We start from the raw sequence: 15,649 nt of genomic DNA, 5'->3' as shown, positions 1-15,649 counted from the left end.
TTGAAGAAAAGAGCTCTGATGACCTCATGGTAAGAAGCTGCATTGCAATCCTGAAGGCACCCAGTTCGAGGCCACCAGCTACTCCCTGGGAGAAGGATGGGCAATCTCTTCCAGTGTGATTAAATGCCTTTGAAAACCCAACAGAGAGTTGGTTATGGCTCTAAGGTACACAACAACAATTGTTGAAATAGGGTATTACATATAGTAAATGGGTTTAACTTGGGTTCAGATTATATATTATCTGTCAGGCCAGACCTCCTTCAGACATCTGATCAGTTACTCTGAAAGTAATTTGATGATAACTTTTCCTTTTTTTTCTTTCATTGTGTGATATACATTTTCTGTGGTGTAGTCCATGGTGAAATGTGCCTCTAAGTCAAAGGCAATTCTTTTGGGATTTGTATCCATTAGCAGCTCCATGGCAGAAGGATGAGGAGTCTCTTCCTAGGAACCAACTTGATGACACTGAGTTTGACGTTGGGGATGGCATTATGGGAATTCTTGGTTACAATGAGAAGATAAAAATAGTTCTTTCTTCTAACCCTCTGAGGTCAAAGAACCTTAGTGGCATACATCATTGCAAACACTTTTTCTCTGGTTAATGCTAACTCATAGCAACACTATGTTTCAGGGTTGATCTGCTCCACAGGGTTTATAATGTCTATGCTCTTTCAAAATGTATTCCATGGCTTTCTTCCAATGCACCTTTGTATTTATTTCCTGCTAATATTTTTATTTTCATGACTCCATGGTTCTGGTGATTTAGAAAGGTTATGTGCATTGTAGAAGATCTCTTTGATTATGTAGAATATCTCATTGATAATAGTGGTAAAGTTGAATAAAATGTTTCCTTTCATTGTTGATGTTGTATATAGTAGAGTAAGAATCGAGTCATAGCTGACCCTCCAGCAGGTTTTCAGAGGCAGTTAATCACTCAGGAGGAGGTTGTCCATCCTTCTCGCTCGCAGTAGCTGATCGCCTCAAACCACGTGCCTTCAGAATTGCAGCACAGCTTCTTGCCACTAGGCCACCAGAGCGCTTCCTTTCATTAGCCAATCCCAAAACCTCACTGCCATCAAGTCAGTTCCAACTCTCCAAGGCGGTGTATTTTTACAGAAGAAGAATGTCCATCTTTCTCTTAAGGAGCAGTTGGTAGATTCAAAGTGGCGGACCTTTCGGTTAGTGCACCAAATTACAGTACTAGAAAGATAAAAAGAAGAAGAAGAAGAAGAAGAAGAAGAAGAAGAAGAAGAAGAAGAAGAAGAAGAAGAAGAAGAAGAAGAAGAAGAAGAAGAAGAAGGAGGAGGAGGAGGAGGAGGAGGAGGAGAGAAAAACACCAAAGGTGGGGGGGCGGGGGGACTCTCATTACTGTGGAGTTGGAACTGGCTTATAACTGACTTTCCAGTGGATTTTTGGAAAACTATAAATGGTATGGGAGGGGATTGTCCATCTTTTCCCTAAAGAGGTTTGCTAGATTTGAGGTACCAGGAAGTTGTGGACTTTGGATTGGTAGTACAACTTCCTGCAGAGTAGGGGATCAGAGCCGCAAAAACAGACTATGGGCAAATTTATCTCTGACTGGTTTTAACAGCACTGAGTTTATGTTTCTTGTTATTCTTTTGATACATTCGAAGAAAATTAAACACTATAATAGAATAGAAAAGAATATTAATTTGGATGCATTACAAGTACTCTTGGCAATAGTTTTGGCAGGGTAAATACAGTTTGGGGGATTGCTTGTTAATTTAGTGATGCTATGCAATTTTGTTTTATTCATTTTATGATTTGTATCTTATTAAATTAGATAAGAAAATGTATGTAAATTTGGAAACTGGTCCAAATTGTCAATGGTTTATTACAAAACAATAGTGTTTTGAATGTTCCTCTGCTTTGCTTAATAATTATCAGAATATACTTTGATGAACATTTTTATTCAGTTCTTTAATTCCTTGCATTTTAAAGAAATCCAGTCAAGATTTAGTTCAAAATTTATATTGCTAATTCAGAATACCAACTTGCTAAAGAAAAAAGAAAAAGAAACTCAGAGACAATTCTCGTTTCTGTGTGTCCTGTAAAGGAACTTTTAACCCTTATTTTTTTATATCATAGTTAGACAGAAAAAGGTGAATTTTATCCCCAAAGGGTTTAGTTTGAGAATGAAACAGCAAAAGTTTCTTTACTAATACCAATAGTTTAGCTCAAAGTCACAGTTGTCCAGGACTTTTAAGTCATGAGGTTATTTTTCCTGTCTTTGTCTTTGTCTTTCTCCTTTTTTTCAATTATATGGAAAAGACTAAGAAATAATGAGTGTGTGATCCTTTAGAGCACATTGGGAGAAACTCTGGGGATTCCTCAGGAAGAGAAAAAAGGGTGGCTCATTTTATGAGAAGTTGAAAGGTACTCATTTGAGACCTTCACCTCTAAAAAATGAGAGAAACTGGTGGTGTATCAATTAAGAGTGTAACATATTAGAGGTCAAACAAGCTCATCTCTTCTGAAAATCTTTTTCTCTCACACAGTAAAATTTTATTGAGCATTTATCCTATACCAACAACTAAGCTTTCTTTGTCTCTTCTTAATCTTTAAAATAACTGCTTGAATTTTATACTATACTCAGACCCTTAAGTTAAAGGAGATCACTACACTGAAAAGACCTACTAAAAAATTATCAAGAGCCTGGACCCAAAACATACAGTTTGAAATCTGAATCCTGAACTCTCGGAGTTTCCCTCATCCCCCGAAGAGATTGAGATTGTTCGCAGCCTCAGTTTGCTAGGCTCCACAGTCAACACTCTTGGCACAAGCAGCCAGGAAATAAAAAAAAAAATGTATCATGATGGGAAAGTCTGCTGTTAAGGACCTCTCTAAAGTACTCAAGAGCAATGGTATCTCTCTGGAGGCTAAGGTGCTCCTGATACAGACAATGGTCTTTGCAATCACTTGTTATGCATAGAGAGTTAGACAATGACCAGGGAGGATAGAAGGAGATTTGATGCTTTGAGCTGTGGTGCTGGAGAAGAGTATTGAATGTACCCTGGACTGCCAAGAAAGCAAACAGATTCATCCTGGAGAGGATTAAACCAAGCAACTCCTTGGAGGCAAGGATTCTGGGGCTTCGTCTGACATACTTTGGACATGTTGTAAGGAAAGACAGGTCCTTGGAGAGAGACATCATTCTTGGTAGGGTGGAGGAACAGCACTGGAGGGGAAGACCCTTTATGAGGTGGATTGATTCAGTGACTCGGGTAATCAGGATGGGTGTGTCAGGGGCAATGCAATTGGCACAGGATAGAGCAGGGTTTAGGGCTGTTGTACATAGGGTTGCTATGAGTCGCAAACGACTTGATGGCATATAACTACAACAACAACACCTGTGTCTATGATTTTTAAAAGGGATATCAACTTCATAGTATTGTTGAGGATTGCATGAGTTAGAACATAGAAAAAAAAATGCTTAAAAGAGTACCTTGTGTATGTCAGGTGGAGCACTGGTGGGCTGGAGGATGGAGTTGCACTAAAGACAAGCAGTTCAGATGCACCAGCCTTGAAAGATCTACTCAGCAGACAAAGATCTACTCTGGTGCAATTAAATTGCCACTGAAAACCTACTCAAGGCTAGACTGTAGGTTGGTACTGACTCAAAAGTACATAAAAACAACAAAGATATATTCTGATATGGATAAATTAGAAAATAAATCTTACCTATTATGCTTTTGTTAATATCATTAAGTAACATCTTGAAACTCCCAAGCTTGTGTGAGATAAAGATCTGAGTTTAAAGCTTGAAACTGATCATTTGACCATAGATGATTCTTCAAAGTTAGTCTCAGTCTGCCTTACTGAATGGCAAAAGTAACCTTATCTCTTCAAGGTTATAGAGCTTAAATGAAATAATTAATGTAGAAAGAAAAACTTCTTGTCTCAGGCGTGGTAAGTTCCAGGTATCCAGAGCATCTGAAGGAGGACTTTTCTCCGTGGGCTCCTCATTCCCTGCCTTCCTCATCTTGGCGAGCTCCCCATGGTAGTAAGATTGGTAGGCGAATTCTGTGAGGTAACTGGATCATGCCAACAAACAGTGAACAGCAGTCACGGCGGCAGTACTTTTCAAAAGAACTTTTTAATCTCTCCGTGGAATACATGAAAGCAAAAAAGACCTCTTGACATTTTGGTAGAAGTATAACAAAAATGGTTTAAGTCAAACTTATAATATTTTTGTCCTTCTTTTTCTCTTTTAAAAATTTACTTTCTTTATCAAAAACTATCTGTGCTTTTCTCAGTATATAAAAGTCTATTTCTTTCCATATTGATAAATAAAATTGCCTATCCACTAAGATATTTTCTTTTCTTGGCCTTTGTTTTTATTTTCCTTACTCCTAAAGCTTGTTCTACCAAATAGCTTTGGATGTATCTTTAACAAATCTACATCCCTGGACACCATTCCAGAATGTTTTTAGACTAGACCCAAGAATTTGTGTTTTTAACAAAAATTCAAGTATAATACTAAATTTTAAAACTGTCACCCTAAACTGTACCTAATGAGATACAAATAAACCACGAGGATAAGTCAGTATTAATTACCACTGGACGCATGAACCTAAGTGCTTTCTGCCTGAAGCTGTTTTCAGATCTGGAGACCGGCCAAGCAAAATGTTCTGATGGAAATCAGTCAATTCCCAGTAAGAGAGAAGTAAGGAAACGAGGCCTCGAGTCTCCCCTAAAGCTTTCTATCATTTTTGGTTTATGGTTGAATAACAATAGCATTGACGTTATACATTTTCTAGTCGATTCTGACTCGCAATGGCCTATGTAACAGAATAGAACTGACCTGAGTACTTTAAGCCATAATCTTTGTAAACATAGATCATCAGATCTTCTTCCTCAGAACTGCTGATAGGTTTGATTAACCAAAATTTTGCTACAGATTTTAATATAATTTTAATATAAGTACTATAAGGAAAAATTTGGGGTTTTTTAAAACATAAACTCTTGCAAGTATTATGGATGGAGAGGTGATTGAAACTGTCAACAGCTTCATCTTGCTTGGATACACAACTAACACCCTTGGTACCAGCAGTCAGGAAATAAGGAGACACATTGCACTGCAGTTAGGGACCTTTCCAAATTATTGAGAAGTAGTGATGTCAGTTTGAGGACTAAAGTGTATCTTTAGGCAATACTCTTTCTGATTACTAGCTATGCATCTAATAAGGATGACAGAAAAATAATTGAAGCCTTTGAGTTGTGGTGTTGGTGAAGAGCACTGAACATGGACAGCCAAGAGAATGAACAGATATGTCTTGGAGAGGGTGCAGGCAGAGTTCTCTTTGGAGGCAAGAGTGATGAGTCTTCACTTCACATACTTTGGACATGTTGCTAGGTGGTTTTATTCTTTGGAAAAAGACATGATGTTGGAAAGGGTGGAGGGTCAGCAAAGGGAGAGGAAGATCCTCAACCAGGTGGATTGATACAGTGAGTGTTGCAAAGGGTTTTTGTGTGTCAGGAAGTATGAGGATGGCGCAGGACAAGACTGGGTTCGGATCTTTTGTTCATAGGGTCACTATGAGTCATGCTCAACTTGATGACACTTCACAACAACGACAATGATCCAGAAACCCTATATCAGAGCATACTAATCTGCCATTTGTTGTTAACACTGATATAGCTTATGTGGAAAGAACAGATTTCCAAAATAAAGGTATATATTTGGGTAGACTAGAAGTAAAATGGCATCCACTTTCTAAACAACATACCTCCAGAAACTCTGATAAAAAGTCAATAGTTATAGAAAGGCTTCATGCCTTTTGTTCATAGGATCGCTATGAGTTGTGCTCAACTCAAAGGCAGTCAACAACAACAATATTTGGGTAGAAGACTTAGCATATTTGATTATATATTTGAACTACTTATTAAGCATAATCAAACTTCAAAATATGGCAAACTAGATAATCTGCCAAAGGAGAGACAAATAAGAGGTACAATATAGTTAATTTAGAGTGGGCTTCAGCCAACTAAGAGCAATCAAACCCCTTTGTTTGTGGAAATTTGCATAACAATCTCAAGTGAGGACTTCAGGGTCCTCTAAACCTTCAATTAATAACTGTTTCCAAATATGCCAGTTAACACACTTTTATCTTTTATTCAGTGGCATTCAGATACAGATTTGAAGAAAAGCACAGAAATGTGTTCCAGTCTACAAAAACACAAAACCTGTAGACCATATGTATATGAATGTGTGAACGTGACATAAAGATTTGCACCAGAGTCAATTATTGCTGCTGTTTTCCATTGAGTTTTATCATCCTAAACCTGATCCGCTGATAGGTTATCAGAAGCTGTAAATTGTGTGGGAAGAAATTGTCCCTCTTTCTCCCTTGCAGCAGCTGGTGGATTTGAATTATTTGCCCTTGAGTTGGCAGTTCAACCCACTAGAACATCAAATTTTAAATTTTCAAAATGAAATGTTGGTAAAAGAAAAGCATCTCTCTGTGTTATTTTCACTCATAGGAATTACCCTAGTATCAAAACAAAACAAGTAACAGCTAAACAGACAAAAACTCTAAAAGACGTTTTTGTTGCTGTAATGTGCTGTCAGGTCTCCTGCAACTCTTAGGGATACTACGTACAACAGCCCTAAATCCTGCTCTATCATGCGCCAGTCTCACTGTTTTGATACACCTGCTCCCATTAATTACCCCAGTCACTGAATCAATCCATCTCATCAAGGGTCTTCCTCTCTTGTGCTGTCTCTCCATTTACTTAGTCATATAAAAGCATTCAACTCATCAAACGTAGTTTGTAGTAAAATGTAATTCAGCTTCCCAGTTGGTGTGTGCTTGAAGCAGTTGTGGTAGTGGTGGGATTGCTGAGAAGGACACATTATAAAATTCAAAGGCTTAGCAAAAGTATTTTACCAATAAGCCTACCACAACTCAAGCGACATATTGAAAAGTCTGTTTTTATAATACTAAAACAAAGAAATGCCATTACGCTGTTACCTATAGCCCTTGTTCTCCTGATCATTCCTTAACAATGTAGTCAACATTGTGCCACATTTAAACCTTCATTCATGTTATTGTTGGGCCTAGTGGTTGGTTTGTCTTTTGGGCTAATTTATCCTTCCAAATATTGATCCATTTTTTTGGTTGTAATTCATTGGCTACCTTAGAGAAAAATGGTCAACCTCCTCCTACTTAATTTTCAGCCTCTGAAAATCCACTAAAGGCTCAACTGTGACTTGTTTCTGACTCAAGCACAATTTGAGAGTGAGTGACTGAACCCAGAGAAGTGGTTTCAATGTTCTTTTAGCTATTGAAATGCCTGCATCCTAAGCTACTCTGCTAAGGTGTTGGTAAAGAATTCATTCAAGAAATAGCTTGGTTTATCCTCAAATGCCTCTCAGCTGGATGACTACAGATGGAGCGTGAAAAATGTACATATGCATACTCAGATTGTCTGTTGCCTTTAAGGATCATATCATTTATCTGTCTAAATTTCAGCAAACAATGTTTTTAAGCTATCTCCATCTTATATACATATGGATCTGTGTGTTAGAGAGAAAGGGTGTATGTGTGTGTGTGTGTGTGTGTGTGTGTGTATGTGTGTGTGTGTTGTTATTGTTGTCAGGTCTATCATGTCAATTGACTCATAGACACTCTGTGTGACAGTATGAATGATGCATATTTATTTGGTTTTGTTGTTTATGGGGTTTTGGGGTTTTTTTACCCAAGGGATTTTTCCAGGTTATATATTATATGCAACATATTTTGAAACACAAAAAAAGAATGTCTACAAACAGAAAATAAATTTATCTACTCTTTCACCTTGCTTATTCAATCTGTATGCTCAATAAATAATGTGAGGCTGGACTCTATGAAGAACATAACACAATGTTGGAGGAAAACTCAATAACAACTTGCAGCATGCAAACTATCTTGCTTACTAAATGGGACAAGAACTTGAAGTATTTGCTGATAAAGATTGAAGGCCACAGCCTTCAGTATGAAGAAGAAAACAAAAATCCAAACAACTAGACCAATAAGCAATGTCACTATAAACAAACAAACTAAAAAATTAAACAGCCTATTACATTGGACACATCTGCTAAACAGATTTCTTGAAGGTATCAAAAGCAAATATTTGATCTTCAAGGCTAAGATATACCTGCTCTAAACCAAGGTATTTTCTATCACCTCGTAGGCATGTGAAAGATGGACAATAAGTAATGATGACTGAAAAAGACCTGATGCATTTTAAGTGTCATATTGGTGAAGACACATGTAAGTGACATCAAATGCGCTCAATTGTGTCAGAGATTGTGAGGTTGGCATGTGATACAACAGAGTTCAGATCCATTGTTTATAGGGTCACTAAGAGTTGTACTCGATTTGATAGCACCTAACTATTACAACAAATGGCGAGGAATATTGGACATCCTATGGATTGTCAGAAGAATGAACAAATTGTCTTGGAAAAAGTAAAACCACAATAGTCATTAGAAGGAAAGATATGATATTTCATCTCACATACTTTGGACATGTTATCAGAAAAGATCTTGAGAAGAGCTTGGTAACGAAGAGGGTCAATGAAACAAAGAGAGGGACCGTCCATAAGATGGATTGGCCCTGTACTTATAGTCCTAGAGTCTAACAAGGCAGCAACTGTGAGGATAGTGCAGGACAAGGAAATGTTTCATTTGCATATACTTACACACTAGCTATCAACGACTATTAAAATCTGAAAAAAATTCTCCCAACAACAACTGATTCTTAGCTTCTTAGACATTCTCTTCTTTACTCCTTGTTGATAATTTCTGTCTAAAATTAGAACTGTGACTAATTCTCAAATGAATTCATTCTCAACTTTTTTTTTGCTATGCATATCCTAATAAGTATCATTCTATTTTGCTTTAATTGTCTTCCCAAAAGGGAGGATAATCTAGTTATTGCTGCATAAAGAAAGTATCCCAAAACTTAGTAGCATCAAGAGTACTATTTATTAGTACATGTAGATTCTTCTAAGTCTAGATGCAAAAACGTATTTTCTGGAGACTATGTGTTCAGAGTTTCTCATAAGGTTCAGTCATCTTGAATATGTAATTGGAGATAGAGGATTTATTTATATATTCCTGTACTAATTTTGTGACTGGCAAGTAAGGGCTAAGCATTGGGAAAGGATTTAGCATCTCACTACTTGGACCTTGCCACGTGTTCAGTGTCTTTACAATGTGACAACTAGCTTCTCTTTGAGTGAATTTCATCAAAAGAGCAAGATAGCATGATCTCAGATGCCACCCCTTATTATTGCCAAAGTACCCTATTGTTTTACCTATTCAATCCTACAAGTGTGGAGGGGAACTCCCTAAGGGTAGGACTATCAAGAAATGAGACAAGAGGCATGACAAGAGGTCATGTTGGAACTCATCACATGCAGTTTCTTATACGTCAATAGGTTCTTCCATTTTTCTCCCTTAAGTACATTCTTTCCAATATAATCTGAATATAGATTGTAGGTAAAAACATTATGTTTTTCACTTAAGATTTTTTAATTTTTAAACTAATAGCATTAATAATAAGTATTCTGTAGTTAAGGGACCACTGGTGGCCTAGTGGCAAGAAGCTGCCCTGCAATCACAAAGGTGCTCTGTTCAAATCCACCACCTGCTCCTCAGAAGGAGGATACCCAATCTCCTGTCGTGCAATTAACTATCTCTAAATACCTGCTAGAGGGTCAGTTATGGGTCAGTCCAGACTCAAAGACACACAACAATAACAACAACAGAAATAACTCTGTATTTGCCGTTATCATTAATTGCCATTTGCCATACAACTTAGTTCTAGCCACGGAAACTTTGACTAGGCTGAATATCAGTGTTAATAATGACGACTAGACTTTGGACAGTGGTGTGTGGTGTTTTGGTTTTGTTTTTCTTTTCAAACCAGCAGTGCTAAGTGTGTGTCATAATAGTTAATTTCTCTTGAGATGGGGTATGCACTTATTTATTCCCCCATTTTTCATGTGGTGCACCCAGCTTAGCTGTCAGTGCAGTCTTCGAAGAGTGAGAAGTTGTCTGGTAAAGTTCAGGGATGTCAGTCCCTGACTCACTGTCTTCATACTTATGTTGAAGAGAAGCCATATTACCACTCCAATATGTCATTACCATCACCTTCTACCAGTTTTGCTGGGCCTCAATATTATTTTCCTTTCTACAGTATCAGAACTAAAGTGGGACTATGTCTAGCCTACCATGCAATGACTGAAAATACCTTCTCTACTCTTCTCCATTTTCTGTCCTCTAATTGAATTATTTCCCCTTCGTGTTAAATTATATCAGTTGTTGAAGCGTCAGCTTAAGCACTACTTTCCCTGTAATGCGTCTCCTCCTTCCTACTGTGGAATGGTCCTCATTATTGCATGAATTCCCACCACATTTCATCAGTGATTCTTTTATGGGATTGATCACTGTCAACACTGAAGAGAGGGATTTTCATGTGTGCTTATGTTTCTGTTGTTTGTTATGCTGTCTTTCAGCTGCAGGACTTTTGTCTGTTTCATATTCCCCAAAGCAACTAGCAATAACTGGTATGGAGCAGACACTCTATATGTAAGTTTTGTAATAAATAAAAATATATACAAATGAATATTTGTAGAGGTAGAGTCTCCTACATAGATTTAGATCTTTATATTTGATTTTTATATTAGTTTATAAAATATAGACACACATTGTCAGATATTTCACAAAAAATATTAAATCAATTAAGCAAATATAAAACTGTGTGTGAAAATTTCAAGGGAAAGTGTTGCAATTCTCTCAGTTTTATCACAAGCCTTCATTCTGGCTATCAGAAAATCTAAGGGCTTGGTGTCTAGTTGTTAAACTTTCAAGTTTGTCATGCAGGTTCATAACTCTCCTGTTTTCATGGATCAGCTGCAGAAAAGGCCAGCATATACATTTTACTACTTCCGTTGTAGTCTGAACCTTAGTTTGAGCTGACTAGCTCCAAATCACCTAGCGGTGGTAAACCAGAGAACAAAATCTCTTAGTCCTTCGATTTGTGTCCATACCAAAGGCAAAGGGAAAGCAGTTAGAGCAAATTTTATTTTAAAAATAGTTTACAAAATAATACAAAGAATCAACACTGTAGGCTAAATTCTCATTGTTACCTTTGTAGTGTTCACCTGATGATGTGAGTTTTTTAAAAATGGCAGTTTACTGGTGGCACAGTAGCAAGGAGCTGCAACTATAATCCCAGAGGAACACGGTTCCAGTCCACCAGATGCTCTGCCGGGGAAGGAGGGACAATCTCCTCCTGTACCAGTCAGATCTGATTTGACGGTATACTCACACACAAAAAAAATAATAATAATAAAAATGGCAGTTTAATGAAACTACATGCAGGAGAATTAGCTTCCCATTTGATCATTTCTATACATATTATTCCATAATATTGGTTACATTCTGCACATTGTGCCAACGTTCTTTTTATTTCCATTCTGGTTGTTGCATTTCCACTAATCTTAGTGCATCACAAGTGTCTCATCCATGCATTAAGTAACTGGTGGCAATTTAGTCTCATATTGTTATTTTTTTTTAAAAGAGCACAGTACTCAGGGGTGACACTTTAATTTTCGGCTTACATAACAGCTGAAAAGGCAAGTTCAGGGAATAGCTTCCATTCAAATTTTCAAGAGTACTTCAGGGCTTGGAGATTCTTTAGTAAGCCTTGATTCTTTCAGAATTTGAAATTATATGTCACTTTTTTTTTCTCCTTACAATATGTCTAAAGTATATCAGATGAAGCTTCATAATTCTTGCCTCTAAAGAGCAGCCTAGTCTCACCCTTTCCAGGACGAACCTGTTTGTTCTCCTAGTCCATGGTATTTTCAATATTCTCCAGCACCACCGCTCAAAGGCATCAACTCTTCCTATCATCCCTAATCACTGTCCAGCTTTCTGACCCGTAACAAGTCATTGCAAAGACTACATCACCTTCATCTCCAGACTGACATTGTCACTCTATACTTAAATATAACACACTTCTCTGTTGTTAGGAAAGGCTATTCCTTAGAAAGGAAATGGTATTTGGAAAGATGGAAGGTCAACAAGAGAGAAGACTCTTAATGAGATGGATTGACACAGTGGCTGCAGGAATGAGACAGAGTATATCAGAGATGATGAGGATGGTGCAAGATAGGACAGGGATTTTTTATCTGTTGTTCATAGAGTTACTAGGAGTCTTATTTGACTCGACATCGTTAAGCAACAGCAACCACGTGTGCCAACAATCTCCAGGGTGTGTGAATGGAATCAAGGTATTAGACTTTAATTGAAAGAATAAAAAAGGTAACAAGTTTTACTTCCAGTGTGCCTCAATTATCTGTATTCATTTGCACTTTTAAAAATAGTAATAAATATATTCTCTATTTTGTGCACTAAAACGTGCGCCTGATAGTAGCAAACACCACCATATGAGGCAATATAAAGCTGGCTCTGATGGTTAAATTTATGTCTCAACTTGGCTGAACTGTGATTCTCAGTGGTTTACTAGGTACATAATAATGTAATTTGACATTTCAATAATGATGTAGTCATCCTTTAGTTTGTGGTTGAAGGTGGTCAACCTTCATGTTTGCATAAAGTTTAATTTTACATAATCCTCTCATTTATGGAACCTAGCCATGCCCATAAGCAAGGAGAGGATCACTTACATAAGTAACTTGTACAATTCTTTAAGAAAGATAAAAGCTGTGACATTTCAATGTAGTAAAAGAACCTTTTACAGAAAAGAAGCATTTTAGTTGGATCCTCAGGGTAAAGAGGGGAATTTAGCAGTTGGAGATTTTCAGTGGGAGAATTACAGAAATGGTCAAAGATTCAGAGGCATAGAGTGCAGTATTGATCTTGTCAGAGTTCACTTTATTTAGAGAATGGAGGGTTTATAGAGGAACAAGCCAGTTGTAGTGCTTTAGAATGCAGTGGAATAGGAATTGGGGAAATGTCATCTTAATTGGCATTTAGAAAGTAACTGATGTCTTTGGAAAGCAGTATTTTCTATTCGATTGTGGAACTAGATTGCAAGTCATTATTGAACAGGCAGGCAGGAAGTGAACGCAGCCCGTGGAGATGGTGGAGATTGATTATAGGCAAATACAAACTGTGTGACTGTATTTGCCTAGAAGCAAGGAAGGAGGAAAGATGTCTTCTGAAGTAGCATATCACATGTAGGCAGAGTTGAATGCTTGCAGATGGAGAGAGTGAAGGTGAGCAATATAAAGGAAGTATTTAATAGGTAAGGCTTCAGAAGAGGAGAGATCAGAGATCAAGCGCATCTGGTAATTTTATACTTCTTGTTGAGTACTCTCGAGTCAGAACTGGCCCTTAGCTGACCCTCCAGGGGGTTTTCAGAAGCAGCTATTCATCCCTTCAGGATTGCAGCACAACTTCTTGCCACCAAGCCACCAGAGCTCCCTAATTTTACCCTAGAAAATTTAAAAATGCAAACTTATTGCTTTCAAGTTGGAACTGACTCATAGCTGATCCTCTATTGGTTTTCCAGGCTATAAATGGTACAGGAGGAGATTGTCTACCTTTCTGCTTAGAGCATCTGTTGGCTTAGAACTGCCAGGAGGCACAGTACAACTAATAGTGACTGCATTACCTGATCTCCCTATTTTATACTAGAAAGGGTTGAGTAATGGGGAGCAATGGGGCAGAGACATTCCTTACTCACATCAGCAGGAAAGAAGACTCAAAACTTGAACTTATTGCCATTAAGTTGAAACCTATAGCAGGTTTTCAGAAGCCGTGAATCACACTCCATATCATTCATCTTTCTCCTATAGAGTAGTTAGTGAATTCAAACCACCTGCCTTTGAATGGGCAGTGCAAATCCTTACTGCTCTCTTACTGCTTTCTGGAGGAAAATGGCTGTTGTTTTTTCTGTTAGCTGCCACTGAGTCAAAGCACCCCTACTCACTGCAACCCTATGAATGACCGATCTGAAGCCTCTCCTATACTGTATCATACTCATCATTTCCAGCACACTCAAGCCTACTGGTGTTGTCACTGTATCAATTCATTTCATTGAGTTTCTTCTTCTCTTTCATTTACTACATTTTCAAGCATGATGCCCTTTTCAGGGAAAACCCCCTTCTCCAAAGTATGTGAGACAAAGCTTTGTCATTCTTTTCTCTAAGGGGCATTCTGGCTGCACTATCTCTAAGACATATCAATTTGTTTTTGGCAACCCATAAGATAGTCAGTACTTTTCTCCAACACTACCACAACTCAGAGGCATCAAATCTTCTTTGTTCATCGTTATACTTTGATCAGCTCACAGATGCATAGCAAGTTATTGAAAAGACCATGGCCTGAATTAAATGTACCTTAGTCTTTAAACTGTCATCACTGCTCCTCAGTACTTTGAAGAGGTCTCTGACAGCAGTTTTTAAAAATGCAATACATCTCCTGATACAAAGGATGTTGATTGTGGATCCAAGTAAAATTAAATAAACTTTTCTTCATCTATCATGATGTTGCCTATTACCTAGTGGTAACAATTTTTGTTTTATTAATGTTGAGATGTAATCCATATTGAAAACTGTAGTCTTTGATCTTCTGCAGCAAATATTGCAAGTCCTCCTCACATTCAGCAAGCAAGATTGTGTCATCATAATGCAGGCTATTGGTAAGTTTTCCTCTTATCCTGATGCCATAGCTTGCTGTTTATTTTTTTTTCATAAAGTCCAGCTTCACCAATGATTTTCTCATTACACAGCTTGAATAGATACAGAGAAAGATACAGCCCTGACACATCCCTTCCTTGAATTTAAAACATGCATTGTGTCCTTGTTCTGTTTGTACAACAGATTCTGTTGAAGAGAGCAAACATCATAATAAAGACAAAGGAAAAAGAAAACAAAACAAAAACAGATTTTGGGAGAGACCCTGAAAATTATATTAAAGCATTGAGAAGCTGAAACCAAAGGAAGTGATAGTGAAGCAAAAGAAATGAGCAGAAGATTTCCAAGGGCAGCTGAAGACAAAGCAAAATATTATAGAGAATGAACAGAAACCTGGTGTTAGTGAGTAAAGAGAACTCGTTTTGCATTTCTTAAAGTGAAAGAACTGAAAAACAAACTCAAGCCTCAAGATGCAATAATGAGAGATGTTATGGGCAAAATCTTGAATTATCCAGAAACCATCAAAAGAATATAGAAGGAATACACAGTCACTGTATCATTGGTCAACACTGAAATATTTCAGAAGTTTTGTGTTGTTGTGTTTATTAGGTGCTGTCAAGTTGAGTACAATTCATAGTGACACTATGGACAGACCTAAGTCTGTTCTATTCTGTGTCATCCTCACACTTCCCGACACACAGAGCCCATTGAGGCAGTCACTGTGTCAGTTCACCTGGTTGAGGGTCTTCCTGTCCTTAGTTAACCCTCCACCCTTCCTAGCATCATGTCCCTGTCCAGTGAATAGACCCTTCTAGTAATATGCCCAAAGTATGTGAAGTGAAGCCTTGTCATCTCCAAAGAGCACTCCAGCTGCACCGTCTCCAAGATATATCTATCCTTTTGGCAGTCCTTGGTATGTTCAGTGCTCTTCTCCAACACCACAGCTCAAAGACATCAATTCTTCTGTCAT

At 37.7% G+C, this 15,649-nt stretch overlaps 1 protein-coding gene across 1 annotated transcript in view; it reads left to right on the top strand.

Annotated features, from left to right (window-relative positions):
- FAM155A (family with sequence similarity 155, member A) overlaps window positions 1-15,649 on the top strand; it is a 907,798-nt gene that overhangs the window by 731,258 nt on the left and 160,891 nt on the right. The gene's annotated exons all lie outside the window — the stretch shown is intronic.

Source organism: Elephantulus edwardii, unplaced genomic scaffold (genome assembly GCF_000299155.1).
Source record: "Elephantulus edwardii isolate Elephantulus edwardi_28Jun2011 unplaced genomic scaffold, EleEdw1.0 scaffold00147, whole genome shotgun sequence".
NCBI lineage: Eukaryota > Metazoa > Chordata > Mammalia > Macroscelidea > Macroscelididae > Elephantulus > Elephantulus edwardii.
This window is presented reverse-complemented; position numbering and strand designations above follow the sequence as displayed.